A 15,278-nucleotide genomic window follows, 5' to 3' on the forward strand; every position below is an offset into this window, starting at 1 on the left:
TTTCAAATCTAAAACTAAGATTGGATCTTAATACAATCTAATATAACTTGATCTTCAATGGATTCTTCAAGTCTTCATTTATCTTGGATTTTGATGTCTTTGGCCTTCATGAAGTGGTCCAATGAGTGCTTCTTGGCCTCAATCCAAGCAATGTGTCTTAGCACCAATGTGATCTACAACTTAGACAATCAAACACATTAGAGATCATAAATCACTTGTGTATTGAAATCATCAAAATAAGATGGGAATGCCAAGGTGGAAACCATTGGGCTTACAATCTCCCCCTTTTTGATGATGACAAGCACAAGAGATTTTCCAATAAAAAGCACATATATTTTCCTTACTCAAGAATTCTCTCCCCCTTTGGCATCAATCAAAAAGATTGGGGTAAAAGAGAAGCAAGGGGATGAAATATTCAATTTAAAGCTCCCCCTTTTTTAAGGAAAAAGACAAACCTAGAACTCCCCCTATTTAGAATTTTTATTCAACATAAGAGGGGATGTTTAGTTAACTTTGAAAAAGATATTCAATTTTAAAGCATTAGCCCCTAATCTAAGCACATATGAAGATGATCATATGGGGGCTTTGGGAACCCAAGATTTCTTGGTTCCAACACTATCCCAAATCTTAGATGCACATTGGAATTGGTAATGACCATTTATTCCACAATAATGGCATCTAACATGAGGGTTAGATACGCTAGTCCCATCATATGCATGTTTAGGTCTTTGACTAGTCTTCCTCAAGATTATGTCAATAATTTTATCACCATTTAGGAAACCATGGAGACATAATCTTAATCTTTCATTTTCATTATGAAGATGTGTTATTTGATTTAAAGAATCATTAAATTCATCTTCATAAGATTTGGAAGAGCTTGCCATATTTTGAACTTGTGCTAATTGGCAAGATTTCTTATCCAAAAGACCCTTAAGGGTTTCAATCTCAAGTTTGAAATTTTCAAATTGTGCTTGAGATTTGGAAGAAGATTCATTTTTCAAAAAATTAAGTTCATTTTCTAATTTTAAAATAGATTTCTTTTGAACTTTATTTTTAGAAATTTGACAATGCAAGGTATTGCACAATTCATCATAAGATATTTTTTCATTATCACTACTAGATGAATAACATGAGGGGTTAGAGTTTACCTCATCTTCATGGGTGAGTGCCATGAAGCAAAGATCATCTTTCTTTTCTTCCCCTTCACTTGAACTCTTTCCCAAGGTGCGAGTAGCATCCCATCCGGCGGCAAGAGCTTTATGTTTCTTCCATTCCTTCTTTCCCTTGTATTTTGAGGAAGATGACTTGAGAAGTGGACAATCCGGTCTTTTGTGTCCGGCCTTCTTGCAATTATAGCACCTTATTCCTCTTTCTACTTCACCTTCTTCTTTCTTCTTCGTTTTATCCTTTTTATGTTTCTTTCTCCATAAGCTTTTAAATTTCCTTAAAGCTTCTTCTTCATCGCTATCCGCCTCGCTAGAGGATGATGAGTTTGCTTTGAAGGCTTTTAGAGCTAGAGATCGACTCTCTTTCTCTTTCTCTTTCGGCTTCTTCTCCTCTTGTCGGCTAGTGAGGAGCATCTCATGGGTGATGAGAGATCCTACATGCTCCTCCATGGTTAGCGTCTTGAGATTCTTTGATTCTTGTATGGCGGTTACCTTTGGATCCCAATATGGAGGAAGAGACCTAAGCAACTTACTCACAAGTTCATCAGTAGGATAAGATTTACCAAGATTAGCTAATTCGTTAGAAATTTTAGAAAAACGAGTATACATTTCGGAAATGCTTTCGTTTTGATCCATTCTAAACATTTCATATTTGCTCTTTAACAAGTTTATTTTGGAATCCTTAACTTAAGAAGTTCCCTCATGGGTAATGGCAAGTGTATCCCAAATAATCTTGGCGGAATAAAAAAGAGCAACTCGATTAAACTCCTCCGTAGATAAGGCGCAAAACAAAGAATTTATAGCTTTGTAATTTAAATTTGCATGCCTTTTTTCTACCGTATTCAATTCTTCAAATGGTGTGGAAGGAAAAATGTATCCATTTTCAACAATATGCCAAAGTTCCAAATCTATCGAAAGAAGAAAGATGCGCATCCTTGTCTTCCAATGTCCATAGTTGGACCCATTAAAGAAGGGAGGTCTAGTTGTGGAATGGCCCTCCGGAAGTCCGGTTCCATTTCTATCCGCCATTTCACAGTTAGAAAGTTGCCAAAGATCTTATGATCTTTCCTTTGTTGAAATTTTTAAAGAAATTTTTTTCAAAGATTTATAGAAAAGAAAATCTTTTAAGAGCCTTTGCTCTGATACCAAGTGAAATTCCAAGGGTGGTCCCTAGTACGGAAACTATGAGGAGTGAGAATTAATTAGGTTTCTAACAAGTTTTAATCTTTTGAAAACTCAAACCTAAATTGGAAATTAAGAGATCAAAATGAAATTCAAGCACACAAGTTAAATCTAGAGGTGCAATGCAAAGTAAAGAGCTAGAGTTCAAGAGAGAGTGCACCCGAGATTTAAAGTGGTTCGGTCCTCAAAACGCGAGGCCTACTCCACTCCACCAACAAAGACCCGTTGATGGCTTCACTAAGAGATCTTCTTAACTTCGGCGAAGATCGGTGCCGATTACAAATTCTGATCACCTTTAACCTTGGTGGCAATCCTCACCACGGAGAGTGGGCTACGCTTCTCCGAACACTCGCCCGAATACAATTTCTTGAATCCGAAAGAAAGAACAAAAATCCCTCACAAGGGTTTACAACTTTGCAGAAGATGTACAAATATAGCCTATAGATCCGAATCCTAATCTTAGATGATGAGAGGCATAAACAAGTTTGATTCACTCTAAGGATGTTCAAGTAGGTTTTTAGAGTGTTAGGATTGATAGTTTGGAAGTTTAGAATGCCCATATATATAGGAAAACCAAAATATGACCGTTCAATGGCATTGTGGTAATTCCAGCAAAATTCCCAACGGCTCAAAATATGACCGTTACAGTGTTCTCGGAGTTCCGAGAAAAAATCTCGGAGTTCCGGGAATACAAACAGAAGATGAAAAAAAGTCTACTGGACCATTTCTCGGAGTTTCGAGAATATTTCTCGGAGTTCTGAGAATTCTCGGAGTTCCGAGAATTTCTCTCGGAGTTCCGAGAAGCCTATGAAGAGCAGATTTTCACTTCATGTTTTTGGGCTTCCAACTTAACACCAAGATGGGATTGCTATGAGGGTTCCAAGGTGTTGGAACTCCACAAATACAATCACTTATATTTTTAGGGTGTGTGTTTATTTACTTAATTATGCTTTTCAAATCTAAAACTAAGATTGAATCTTAATACAATCTAATATAACTTGATCTTCAATGGATTCTTCAAGTCTTCATTTGTCTTGGATTTTGATGTCTTTGGCCTTCATGAAGTGGTCCAATGAGTGCTTCTTGGCCTCAATCCAAGCAATGTGTCTTAGCACCAATGTGATCTACAACTTAGACAATCAAACACATTAGAGATCATAAATCACTTGTGTATTGGAATCATCAAAATAAGATGGGAATGCCAAGGTGGAAACCATTGGGCTTACAATTTCAAACCTTCCCAAAAATACAAAACATCTTCAAAACCTTTTCAAAAAGATCTTCCCCTAAAGTTAGGAATCTGTCCTAGATATTTGGGGTGTTTTAGAGTTAGGAGACTGTCTTGATTTGTATTGATATGGTGTGTCTTGTCGTGTGAGTGTCCCTAGAGTTAGGAGGCTTCGAGTTGATCGGTTAGACATTTAGTCGAACTGATGGCTAGACTAGGAAGCATATAGTCAGCCCATGGTTTTCATTAGGATGCACATCCTAGATACACATAGAATATAGGGCCCACCTGCATTAGCTTAAGGCTAATCAACTTGCATTAGTTAGGGCATATAGAGAGTCCTAAAAATTACAACTCACATGAACTTGAGCAATTGCACAAAAAGCTTTAAAAAATCAGTCGAGTTTAGTGGATCGAGTCTAGGATAGCGGTTCTAGATGGTTAGGCATCGTATTTTAGAATAGGTCATCGAACTACGTTGACTCCGATTCTTCCCGAGGCAGGGATACGTAGAGCAGCCAGGGTGGATGGCCATTCTGGTCCGAGTCAAGTACTGCATTAGAGTTTTAGGATTCATTTTGTCGAGTCGTGTTTAGAATTGAGAGGTATCTCACCTTACCTTGCCACTCATGCTGTGAGAAGCACATTCTTTCGAGAGTTCCTTGGTAGAGCTCTCCATTCACGTGGATGATCCTGAGACTTCGTGTGGGGTTCGTCCCCCGCCTCTCTCGGATCGGGGTCCACAGTTGCCTCTACCGTGGATGTAGGCTTTACGCGGAACCATGTAAATCTTTGTGTCTTCATGTGTTTGCTTGTGTTTCCTTGTTTCGTTTTGAATTGCCATTGAAATTGCAAACTGCTATTGTGGTGGTTTTTCACAACAAAATGGGATATTGCTTCCAAAATTGTATTGTACATCCAGGACAGATATTTTAAGCTCTTCTGTTCGTCTTTCTGATCTGGTGATGCAGTGTTATTAGTGTTAAGAGTTGGTTACTTGGCATCTGTCCTGATCATAGTGTGTTATTGTCTGCATTTTTTGCCAGATTGCGCCCTAGTGTGTTCCCAAGCGCTTAGCTATCTTACTTAAGGTATGGAGCAGGCAAGCCTTTGGTCAAATTGCTACCAGTACCGGGTGTTTTCATTCCAGGGGGTTCTCGACTGGCGGTTTTTCAACTTTGGAGAATCCCTTCTCATTTTGTTTGTCAACTGTACTTAGTGGCCTGCTGCTCTTACATGACCATCACCGAAGGCCAGATGCTAATTTGTTCTGAAACCGGTGTTGGATCTATATTGCACTTTCACAAGTAAACCATTTATCAATGTCTTTACTTCGACAAGTATTTCTTACTTTCAACTTGGTCTAATATTATTTATATCCTTCCCCACAGTGCATTACCGACACAAATTTCACTGGAAATTGGTTTGAAGTATAACGAGCCTGACATTGTGGGAGTATCTTGTGGGGTATGGCTCAGATTATGGATTCCATGGAATGTTTGCATGTTCAAATATTATTATTCTCAATAAATACTAACTTTGCTTCCTTTCTCTGTTTCTTTATTTCCAGGGTTAAAGGCTGCAAGTTGGTAATGAAGGTTTTTTTGCATTGCCTAGCTATGAGTATTGTTTCCATTCAATGCAGTCTTAGAAGCTTTTGCCTCCTTTTTATCACTGTTCCTCGGTTATTATTATGAGTTTTCAGGGAACTTAAATTTCTGTCCTGAATTTCTATGTATGACAAATAGAATTGGTGCTTTTGAAATCCTGATCATTCGATTCAAGTGATCTTTGAGCGACATTCATTCCACTTGGCCAGAGTAATCTTTCTATTTTGGCAACCGCAAAATTGGCGGAACAATGCATTGCAGTTTGACACCTTTTTTTAGCACTTAAAGTGGTTTGCTGTTCTGGAGCTGTTTTCGGAGAGTTGTTGGTAAATGAGGTGATGAAGACCATCGATCAGCAGAATATGAGTTTTGTGGTGAGGCATGTTGTGAGTTCAAATTAATATTGTATTTGACCATACAATTTGTCTATATTCTGTAGTGCATTCAGAAGCTTCTCCTTTGAAGCCAGACATATCTTGTGAAATGTCAAATATTTCATTATTACATTTCACATTTTTACTTGAATAAGTAAGAGCAACAAGCTTTCGGTAGCTGCTTTGGTTCCCCCTACCGCTCATGGATCGGTGAGTTCGTTTTTTATAAACCTATCTTACAGGTCACATTAATTGCGGGTATGAAATTTTCTGAGAGATATTTTACTGTTACGGGTACAATATAATCAAGGAGGTTGGTGATGGAACTTTTGGAAGTGTCCGGCGAGGTATAAATAAGCAGACTGGTGAAGTTGTAAGTGTCCTTTGTGTGGAGATTTAAGTGCTTGCTCACGTGTTTTAACTTATCCGTATTGCCGTCAAGTTTTTTTTATGATCTATTTTCTTTTTCTTTTTTTCATTTGCTTGACGACAGGTTGCAATTAAGAAAATGAAGAGAAAGTATTATTCTTGGGAGGAGTTCATGAATCTTAGAGAAGTAAAGGTGCTCTTATGATATTTTGTCATTGATTATTGAAATCTTTTCTCCATGCTCATCTCTGAATAAAGTTTATTATTTTGGCAGTCCTTGCGAAAAATGAACCATCCAAATATTGTGAAGCTCAAAGAGGTTATTAGGGAAAACAATGTCTTGTACTTCATATTTGAATATATGGTATGTTTATGAGGAACACAGATACTTTTCCCTGTTCCTGATATGAATGTGTTTTAATGTCTAATTTTGAATCCTTACTTTGTGTGTTTATTTCAGGAATGCATCCTATTCCAGCTTATGAAAGACCGGGGAAGCTTTTTTCAGAGGCGGAAATTAGAAACTGGTGCTTTCAAGTCTTTCAAGCCCTTGCTTATATGCATCAGCGTGGATATTTCCATCGTGACCTTAAGCCTGGTGAGCAAATAGTGTTCTATATCCCACTTATTATCACCTTTGCGATGCTATTAACTTGGGAATTACTCTGTTGCTATCACTTTAAAATTAGATTTGACTGATTGATCAGTTGTCACGTGTCTCTCTGGTAACAATATGAAGTAATACTGTAATAGAATACAAAAGATGTTATCATTACATATGCTGATGTAGAAACAATAGCATCTGGTAATGTATGCAAGGTTGCACATGGACATGTGATTGGCTCCACTATGCTGGCATGTGTGGACCCCGATCCGAGGACGGTGAGGGAACAGGTCCCTAACACCCTCTGGATCTCCACAAAGTGAAGGAGAGCTCTGCCAAGGAACTCTCGAAACAGGTGCCACCCTCGCAGCATAGCATGAGTGGCGATACAAAACGAATGAGATACATCCTGATCAGGAGCCAGGGCTCGAAACCAAGATGTACCTAAAAATAACTCAGAGTCGCCATTCATGGACACGCCATGGAACCAAAACAAATGCTCTGTTTGCAATGGATAACCAGAGATACAGAAGGTCCGTGCCTGATGATGAATGGAGAAGGTCCGAAGAGCGCCTCCAATTCGCCCGAGTGCGAACACTTGGTCTCTTATGCCATTTTTAGTAACTCCAAAGAAGTTTGAATAAAAAATCATGTGAAATGGGAACAATCCTCAGGACTCGTCTACCTAAACATGCATTTCCTGAGGATAAAAATAATAAACACATATAAAATAAAATGAAAGATGTGTCACCTAAGCATAGATAGGTTATGAGTGACATGCCTAATGGGTGTCTAAGTTCTGATGGACAAACACATGCATGCTACAGCTACGGGTATAGGGTCTGCACAAGAAAGTAAGAAAACACAACAAAATATACAATATAACAACACAACAAATCCTAAGACTCTAAACGATTTAGCCCGAGTCCTCGGATGGTCTGTTATTCATCCAAAGAAGCCTACGTATCCCCGCCTCCACGAGAATCAAGGCAACGTAGTTCTTCGCGCCTATTCTAAGCTATGATGCCTAAGACACCTAGCCCTCTATCCTAAACTCGATCTAAAAGACCGGACCAATTATTAAAGTTTATTGTACGATTATTTAAATTCCAGTGAATTGTGAATTTTAGGACACCCTATATGCCCTAACTAAATGCAGATTAGCCCTAGGCTAATGCAGGTGGTTTTTACAACCTATGTGTGACTAGGCTGTATTTCCTAAGGAAAACCAAAGGTGGACTAGCGTATCCTACTCTAGTCATCAGTCGGCGATGTGAATCGCCAACTGACCGGACGGAGGCGCTCCTATAACTCTAGGACAAACCCCTAACTCTAAAACAAGCACACAACAAACAAACAATCAAACAACCTATCAAAAGAAAAACCCTAACTCTAAAACTCTCTATCTAGGAGAAACTCCTAACTCTAGAGGAAGATCTTTTGAAAACAAGATTTTAAAGGTTTTTGAAGAAGGTTTAAAACGTTTATTTACAAAAGTTTGGCTGGACTTGGGATATGGATCCCAAGCTGCACTACGTACCTCGGAAGAGGATCAAGCCAACGTAGTTCGAAACGAACTCTCTACCTAACAAACACTTACAGCAAATCAACTATTTTTTATGCTTTAAGTTTCTAATGTTTTTGAGATTTTTAATGATTTCAATGTTTATGGATTTTAAAATTTCTGATGCTTTCACCCTTTTGGCCAAAGACCGGAGGGAATATACAAAATAACACCCTAGGGACAAACCCTAGGGTGAATAAGGGAAACTATGCTCTAATAACACCGTTATAAGAGCAAATGAGTCAAAGACTCTCTAATAAGAGTAACTGATAACACTGAAAATGAGTTAACGGAGTCAAAGACTCTCTAATGACTGCAAAAGGAAAGGCGAGTCAAAGACTCTCTAATAAATCCAACTGAAAGTACAAATGAGTCAAAGACTCTCTAAGAAAACTGCGAAAGAGATAAATGAGTCAAAGACAAAGACTCTCTAATAACATCACCAAAGGAATAAATGAACCAAAGATTCTCTGAAAGAAAAGGAAACACGATTCAAAGACTCTCTAAGAAAGATGAAAACACGAGTCAAAGACTCCACTGACAACAACTAAAGGATATACGAGTCAAAGACTCTCTAAGAGATGAAAACACGAGTCAAAGACTCCACTGACAACAACTAAAGGATATACGAGTCAAAGACTCTCTAAGAGATGGAAACACGAGTCAAAGACTCCAAAAACACCGACTAAAGGATATACGAGTCAAAGACTCTCTAAGAGATGGAAACACGAGTCAAAGACTCCAAAAACACCGACTGAAGGATAAATGAGTCAAAGACTCTCTAAGAGATGGAAACACGAGTCAAAGACTCCACTGATAACAACTAAAGGATACACGAGTCAAAGACTCTCTAAGAGATGGAAACACGAGTCAAAGACTCCAAAAACAACAACTAAAGGATACACGAGTCAAAGACTCTCTAAGAGATGGAAATACGAGTCAAAGACTCCAAAAACACCGACTAAAGGATAAATGAGTCAAAGACTCTTTAAGAGAGAAAGAAACACGAGTCAAAGACTCCACTAATGCTAATTAAAGGATAAATGAGTCAAAGACTCTCTAATAACACTACACTAAAGACAAATGAGTCAAAGACTCCTATAACACCACCTAAAAGGCAAATGAGTCAAAGACTCTCTAATAACACCATCTAAAGGATGAATGAGTCAAAGACTCTTTAATCAAGGGCTATGGCGAATGGACTATCGACTAAGGAGAAGCTTACAAGCAAAAGGAATAAGAGACCTTGTGCATATTTGGCAAAGGTAAAACACCCAACCGGGCCGGACAGCTACCTAGCCCTAGGGTGCAACAAATGTGCAACCCAATACCCATAAGGGTAAGGGTATGAAGCCAAGCCGAGTAGGGTGTTCTTCCAAAACCAAACGGCGCACAAAGAGGATGTTTAGCAAGAGAATGAGACCGGGCGGGTCTAAAAGGAATAAGAGACCTTGTGCATATTTGGCAAAGGTAAAAACACCCAGCCGGGCCGGACAGCTACCTAGCCCCAGGGTGCAACAAATGTGCAACCCAATACCCATAAGGGTAGGGGTATGAAGCCAAGCCGAGTAGGGTGTTCTCCCAAAATCAAAAAGCACACAAAGAGGATTAACGAGAGAATGAGACCGGGCGGGTCTCCCAAACACACACAAAGATGGGCTCTAAACAACCTTATCATTGCCCTCAAGGGGTAAGCAAGGCTAAGACAACTAATTGACCAAATTGGTCTCTAATTAACAGAGGAACAAATTGAGGTGCAACCTCAGAGAGGATTCTACAAATGAGGCCAAGCAGGCCTTCTAAAGACTAATTACTTACAAAGCCAAGACAGATGACTCCCTAATAACATCAATAAAAATCAAATAAGTCAAAGACTCCCCCGATAACATCACCACACAAACGAATGGTTCAAAGGCTCTTTAAGTGAGGCAAGGCATGCCTCCTATGGATACACCATTTATCAAAATCAAAGTAACCTCCTTGAGGTTAAGCTAAAAAAGAGGCTTGCCTCCAAAGGAGGAATGCCTAACGAGACAGAGTATGTCTCCTAGTACAGGTTCTAGTATCTAAAGAAGTCTAGAAGACTGCGCTAGTCTATCCAAAGAGAGAGGAAAAAGGATACCAGATAATCTCAAATTTTCAATCAATTATTATAAAAACAAATCAAATATCAGCAAAATATGATCTACAACTAAAGAGTGCACAACCGGTAGCAATCAGAAAATGATAAACAACATTAATTAGTCCAGACCAGCCGCTGGATAGCCTAATAAAGCAAAAACAATATCAAACACTTCTATGCCCAAACACAAACACCACCCCAATATGGGGACTCCAATGAAATCAGATGATGCCAAAGTAATCATCTGATTTCCTACACGTATAATATTTCTACAAACCGCCTTGAAATCAGACGATATTCGTGTCAAGGACATCGAATAGTGCAAATCATCTGATTTCCTTCTTCAATTAAACAATTTATTTAAAATAAAATTAATTAGCCCAGACCAGCCGCTGGGTAGCCTAATGAAATAAAAAAAAATGATATTAAACACTTCAAAGCCAACCACAAAGCACAGAGAGGCAAAAATCAATTTGTAAACCTACAGCATCAATGAATCGAATTAAAAAATACCTTGTATTAAAAACCTCTCTGTAACAGAATTATGATCTCCTTTTCAGAAATTCTCATGTAGAAAGATAGTATCAAAGTAAAAATTTATGCATATATAGATCAAAAAATTTCCAAACATGAGGCAAACAGGCAAACAGATATAGATCCAGATGAATTACTCATACAAAGAAACTTACCTAATCAAATGGAATTTGAACTGAACTACCTTTTCTTTTGAAAGTTGGATTGAAACTTGCGGGTTAAGCTGAGGGCAACCCAAGATTGAGGAGCCCATCCTTTCTCTATGGATAAGTGATTGAGAACGACCTGTTGGGGTTTCGAAGAAACCTCTGCGTTCTCCATTCCAAAACCCATGAGATGTAGCTGAGGTGGAACAGCCAACGGCTCCCTTGCAAAGTCCTCTTCTACTGGGAAAGGTTGACCGTAGCTTGAATCTGGAGAGGGAGGGAGCTCAAATTCGGCAACACTTTCGAGGTTTTCTGGCACATAGTCATGAACATCTAGGAGATTTGTAACACAGCCCATCTCATCAGCTACAAAAGGAAAATCCAGAATGTATCTCCATTCACCATCCACAACGAACTTATACTGGTATATGCCAGATGGGAGGACCAACAGAATGGAATGATCCTTGCCTGATCTTTGCAAAATTTTCCTTGAGGACCAATTGTCCCATGATCCCTTCACTACAACATCATTACCTCCATAGTTCATTATGATCATTGTAAGGATTCTTTGCTCTGGGGAATGATCCAGAGGATCATGGGTGTCATTCATCCATGGTTGGTTGTAAACTGGGGGAACATCTGCAGCCCTCTGCAAGGGCGCTACAGGAACCTGAGGAGTAAACATAAGAGGAGATTGAATCCTTCCAGGACTTTCAGGTGGCGCATTCCCCATCAAATCCAATGACAAAACGCGGGCCTTCCGATTCGAGCTCTCTGGAAAATCATTTCTAAAACCTAGATAACAATCGGATCTTCTAGAAGGCTCTTCTCCTCCATTAATACCATCTTCTCTTCCATTCACATTCCCTATTTTTTTTTTAATTTTTTTTTTTTTTTAAAATCTGAAGATCTGAAGACCAAGGCTTAGAAAATAACACAGAGAGAAGGGTTTTCAGAAAATGCCACCGATCTTTGGGTTATTTATGGAGATTGATGTGCCAGAAAGTGGTTCTCCGACAAGCAGCTTTCAGAAAACTGGGTTTTGAAGATACAGAGATCGGAAAAGGGAGCTCTCCCTTTCTCTGCAATCCCTCTCCCTCTGTTATAAAAATGAAAAACCCCCTATATCTCCCTCTATTTTAGATCTAAAACAAAATCAGATCTGGAAAAATACCTGAAAGGAAATCAAGGTTTCCATGGAGTGGAGCGGCTCTTTATGCCAGATTCCGGCATAAATTGCCGGAGAAAGTGAAGGCCGGCGAGCTCTCTCTCTCTCTCTCTCTGCATATGGGTTTGTAATTGAATTTTAGGGATAATGGGTTTTTAGAGTAATGAGAATAGGGTTAGCAAGGATGTAGAGGTGGCTGCTGTGATTGAGAGTGGCGGCTGAGATGATAGAGACCACGCTCACCAGAGCACCGACGGGATGGCCGGAGAAGAGGGTTTCGGATTTGCAGAGATGGGTTTGATGGAGGTGCGGTGGCTGAAAATGGTAGTGTTGATGTGAGGAAAATGAAGAGGGTAGTGATAATGGAAAAATGGAGGTGGTGGTAAACTTTCGAAGGCAGACGAAGATGATGATGGTTGGATCTCCGGCGGGATTGCCGGAGATGATGATCGGAATCCTCCGCCTCTCTCTCCCTCTCTATCTGCTTGTGCCTCCCCCCAAAATAAGATGAAAAAACCCCTTAATTTATGAAAATCTCAGATTTGGATCTGAGATTTCAGATCTAGATCTGAGATTTCTCCTTCTTCTCCCCTCTTTTTTTCAACCAAAATCCTCTCCTCTCCTTCGGTGGTTTTTTATCAAAAACGAAATGATAAATTTGACCCCTCTATTCTACCCTGGACAACCCCCTTGTGCAGATAATTCATCCCTCTTCCGGATTCGCGCTACGCTCACTGCCTTGGCTCGTTCACTAAGCGAACAGGCTCAGATTTCGACAAAATTTTATGAGGATCTGGACGAGACCCTAATCTATGCTGGGGTTAAATTTGGGGTACCCACTCACTCATTGGACGGGTTTGCAGAAAATCAACACGAACTTGGGTCCGGTCAAAATGGGGTGTCTACAGATGCCCCTCTTTGGCAGAGCGTGTGTAACACGCGAATGGCAAAGCTGAACAGACGACACATTTTGACTGACCCGAATGCAAAGGAAATTTTTGGTTTTTTTTTTTTTTTTTTTTTTTTTTTTTTTTTTTTAATAATGGTATTTACAAGGGTAAAACTCTACCAATAATAGGGAGATAGCCTCTCACCGACTCTTAACTCGGCGACTAAGACATCTCAAAGAGATAGTCTCTCCCTAATACTCATGACTCAAATATCTAAACTAGTTAACAAAAAACGAACGAACGATTACCAAAAACACAAGCACTACTTCTTTTTTTTCAGGCTAAGCCAAAGGAAACACAACACTTGCTCAAAGAGTACCAACCAAACAAACAAACAAATCATTTCAATCACTCAAAGAGTTTTCATTTTTTTAGAAACCACAATGCAACTTGTCTAAGACAAGTATAACTCCAAACACTCAGAGAGTTTTTCCTTTTTAGAAACCTGTAAAAATAGGCCAAAGACCAATGTATTGAAACTCGTCCAAAACAAGTTCAAAACCAAACACTCAAAGAGTTTTTTTTTTTTTTTTATATCACGCGATCAGTCTAAGACTTGACCAATTTATTAGGGTATTCGAATATTTGAGCTAAACTCAAACATCTAATACCAAAGGCGAGACTAAGTCTCAAGCCTAGCGATAGTTATACAGCATGCTTATACATCCATATCCTGAATGCTTATGTGTTAACTTGGATGTGCATCAGTTGGAGAGACATTTTCTTTCTTGATCTACCATAATTGTAATTGCTATTCTCATTTTTTTTCATAGATAGTTTTCGAAATACCAACCAGTGCCCCAAAATGGGGATACAGTTCTTATGTCGTATAGAGTTGACTACTCTATAGTGGCCATACTCTTACCCGGCAATGGTATCCATGCAAATATGAGTAATTCAGATATAAACAGATGGATTAATATTAGGTGCATCTCATACATTTTAATGCTCATACCTAGGTGCCTGCTGGGTGCTCAATTACTTCTTTCAGGGCTTCAATTTTACAGTACATTTGTATCATCCTTAGGGAGAATCTAGAGCTGTACCTGTATTTGCACGTCATTAACTTGTTTTAGCTAATAACTTGTAGATCAGTATGGTTGTATTTTGAATTGTTGAAGTGAATTTTGAGCATTTTTTTGAAGTGAATTTTGAGTATATATTTCTCTTAGTTGTACTGTGTACATGCTGCTAATAATAAAAGAACATAGCATGTTATATTTAATAGCTACCAACCCACCAGAAAAATTTTGTATCCAATAAGTTATTATTTGCTATAAATATTTTATCGCACATCTTCTGTGATTATTATAATATTACTCCTTCAGGATGGTCAGTTTATCTTTTTCAAAGAATCTACTGATTGCAAAAGACATCATCAAAGTCGCTGATTTTGGTCTTGCTCGAAAAGTTAGCTCCCAGCCGCCATACACAGAATATGTTTCAACTCGCTGCTAAGTGCCGACTTGTTCAAGTCATTCTACCCTCTGTGCCTCTCATATTGAATCAAAATCATCATTCTACATGCATTGACCAATTCAGTCATTTCTGCATCTTTTTATTTCACCTCCAGATATGTGGGCAATGGGTGCCATCATGGCTGAGTTGTTTACTCTTCGTCCTCTTTTTCCTGGGTCAAGGTACTTGTCAACCTATTTTCTGCAGTCACCCACACCTTTAAATAAATGTCCTATTATTTAGTGAACAGTTTAGAGGAACTTTCTTTTCAAATTGATCTCATGATACTTGTGAGTTGTCACAAGTTCTCAGTGATGAGAGAGATATGCAGAGCTAGTAATACTTCCGAAAAAAGTAGGGATGCCAACAGGGGGAACTAAGTAAAAAAAATCTTGTGGTTAATACTTCTGAAGAATTTTCAACTTCTGATGGTTATTTGATAGTGCTGTAGATGTACAGCTCTCCTACTTCGATATTTTTTTCTGGTATTGTCATTTGTTATTGAATTTAGGAAAAATTCTCAAAATATGTGATTTTTATCTGAAAATGTCAACAAAGGGTTGAGTTGGCTAAATTCTCAAAAAGGGGTGAAAGGCATCCCAAGGAGTGTTTTAAGACCAAAATGCCCTTGTGTTGGTTTTCCCTCCATGAAAGTAAGCAACGGATCCCAATGCATTTCACCTAACATTTTTACCCTTTTTCCTTCTTCTTCCCCACACCAAAATGAATCTCCATTGTCTGTTGTAAAAATTCATTTTATTTGGATGGCTCATGCTCTTGTTGGTTGATATTGTTGGTTCATG

At 38.8% G+C, this 15,278-nt stretch overlaps 1 pseudogene; it reads right to left on the reverse strand.

The window, feature by feature from the left end:
• Window positions 1-10,933: 10,933 nt before the first annotated feature.
• Window positions 10,934-13,958, reverse strand: LOC143881906 (SNF1-related protein kinase regulatory subunit beta-1 pseudogene; annotated as a pseudogene).
• Between the last annotated feature and the right edge of the window lie 1,320 nt (window positions 13,959-15,278).

Source organism: Tasmannia lanceolata, unplaced genomic scaffold (assembly GCF_043159265.1).
Source record: "Tasmannia lanceolata isolate RefF3 unplaced genomic scaffold, GAP_Taslan_0.1 ptg000002l, whole genome shotgun sequence".
Lineage (NCBI taxonomy): Eukaryota > Viridiplantae > Streptophyta > Magnoliopsida > Canellales > Winteraceae > Tasmannia > Tasmannia lanceolata.